Source organism: Conger conger, chromosome 9 (assembly GCF_963514075.1).
Source record: "Conger conger chromosome 9, fConCon1.1, whole genome shotgun sequence".
Taxonomy (NCBI): Eukaryota; Metazoa; Chordata; class Actinopteri; order Anguilliformes; family Congridae; genus Conger; species Conger conger.
The window spans coordinates 50,397,440-50,400,471 of NC_083768.1; positions in this window are offsets into that span (position 1 = coordinate 50,397,440).

Sequence of the window (3,032 nt, forward strand, 5' to 3'; positions counted from 1 at the left end):
TTGATTCACCTGGCTCAGTACACCCGAAGCTGCGCTAATTACAGCATTATCATGGTGGATGATCTTGATTGTAATTTTTTTGTTCTCCATAGGTAGCGGTGCGAAACAGGTCCTGCGGAGCTTGGTAGCCATTTTGAAATTTTTTTCTAGCACAGCAGATAATACTGAGTGTTTCAGTTACGGGTTTCATATTGGGAATTGATCGTTTGCTCGGTTTTCATTTTATTACTTTACACAAAAAAACGGTCACTGAGCAGCTAATTAACCATATCTGGTCGGAATCATTGAAATGATATATTATGGTAGCTAATTATTAATTTTAGCTGATGCAGGGAGAATGCTCTATGTAGGCCCATCCCAGGTAGATGTCATGGGAGACACATTTAGATGTTTCACACAAAGTAAGATGTTGATAGTTTTGAAAGTTAGGCTTTGAATTTCAGAGCTGCAAATTCCTTGACAAATAAGTTACAAATACCAGAATGGTACCATATATTAGGCTATTCTAACATTCAGGGAAATATTTGCAAATGTGTATGGATCAAATCAGCTACAAATTATCCTACCGCCAGCAGATTATTATGTTTTGAGGATTTCTAATTATAAGACAGCAGTTTTGTAAGAATTGTGCAATCATAATGCTATTTCAGAGAAAATGAGTCAAATGCTATCATGCACTGTTTTGTACATACATGCAGTGGGAGTAATTGGTACCTTGCAGTGGAAAATAAAAATGTCCCTCTTATTTTACGACCATTTTCCTTTCACCATTATCTAATCCAAGTGGTAGAAGTTGTTGAATGACAGAGCCCATAAGACCTATAAGAAGGGTAAAATGATGCACACACCCACAAAATGGTTGGTGTAAGATTTGGGTTGCTAGTTTGTCCTAGTCCAGTGTTTGAGTGCAGGATAGGTAGAGGAATGAATGTATCTGAGCCAGAATACCCTGTACTGGTGTTACACAGTAGATGGCACTATTTCCTCCAAACTCTAAATCTAGATGAGTGAGTTTGTTTCTTTGCAAACTAATAAAGAGTGCTGTAACATTGCTTATATATTTTTAGTAAGAAATGGAACTGTAATGGTGGGATTACAATTACACTGAGCAGCAATTTATGTTGTGGTATATTGTTTGTTTGAACCTGTTTCATTTCAAAATGAATGTACTCTTTTAGGAGACTGTTTAACATGATAATTATCAGTGGAGGCATCTAAAATATAAGTTTTAAGGAAATAAATGTTGGCAGTTCATTGCTGAAGTGAACTTTGCACCTCATGGTGTACTTTATATGCACACACCATTCTGAATGTTTCTGAGATAATGTATATGATTTTATCAGTTTGATTTTCAGATTTGATTTAGATTTTTGTGTTTATTTGTCAGGGACAATGTACAAAAAACATTAATCTCAATTAATGATAGAAGATGCTTTGTACCAGATTTTAGCCCCTAACGTATACCTGTCAGTCAGCTCATTACATATGACAGCTTCACTTTCCATTAATAGGACAAAAGACTTTTGCATTGAATCAAATACACATATTGTCTGTTTAATTTTGGTCTGAGTAACTTGACATTACATGTTGCGCATTTTTATTAGCATTTTTGTGTAGATATCAATATGTGGGACAATGCTGCAATGGTTAGCACCGTTGCCTCAGCAGAAGGAGTTTCTGGGTTTGAGTCCCAGCTGGCCAGATCCTCTTTGCATGGAGCTTGCATGTTCTCCCTGTGTTTGTGTGGGTTTTCTCTAGGTACTCCGGTTTCCTCTTACATCAAAAGACATGTGTGTCAGGTTAGATCTACTTCTGCCATTGCCCTTTACCAAGAGACTGGCATCAGAAATTGAGTTGGTCCCCAGGTGCTGCACTCTGGGTAGGAGAGGACAAATTTCCCCATGGGGTTTAATAAAGTATATCTTATTTACAAATGTAAAATATATAATGGCAATACTACTACTACTACTACTACTACTACTACTACTAATAATAATAATAATAATAATAATGATAATTGTTGTTGTTATTATGTTGAAGAACAAATTGATTCTTGTGTGCCAACGTTTGAGAGAATTTATATATATGAAAAAAAACTTTGTTGAAGGGTTTATTGAAAAAATAAATGATGTAATAAATTGTAAAAAAAAAAAAAATAATACATGTAAAACGGTGTGCAGTAATTCATTTGCTGATGAAATTCATTTTTAAATCTATATTTGTTGCATTACTTGTTTAACAGCTGTTCCTTAATAATTTATTTACGTGCTTTGAAAACACGCTCATTAAATTAACTAAATAATTTAAATGAAAAACGTTGTTATGTCACCAAAAGATATTTCAGCAACACAGTTTAGTCATCCAGACTGTTCATTATTATTTTGCATCATTGAAAGCTTGTTATCAAGCAAAGTACAACCAGAAGTGTACTAAAATCTGTAATCTAAATTGCCTATGTTTAAATCTATTTGAATTATTTCTAAACATACTACTTTGTGAATGACAGTTCTAATTATGAAATACAGTTCAGGAGAAGTTGCAAGTTAATCTATTGACTGTAATACCGTAGCGTAGTGGTTAAGGTACATGACTGGGACCCGCAAGGTCGGTGGTCGGTTCAATCCCCGGTGTAGCCACAATAAAATCCGCACAGCCCTAACCCTGCATTGCTCAAGGGGAGGATTGTCTCCTGCTTAGTCTAATCAACTGTACGTCGCTGTGGATAAGAGCGGCTGCCAAATGCCATTAATGTAATGTAATGTGTAAAATGTGGATTTACTCGTCAATTTTAAGAAATGGCTGATTTTCTTCTTTCTATTCTTATTATTATTAGTCCAATGAAAATATATTTTTGGGACGTCACGACCCACCACAGATGAACCAGAATTGGATCGTTTTGTTGTATTGCTGAAATAGGGCGTGTTTTCATGCAGTGAAGGCACCAGGCACAAGTATCACGTCAGCATCAACTTTAACCATGTGCCTCGTTCTGTTTACACTTCGACGTGCCCTGCGCAGTGACGTCAGGGAGG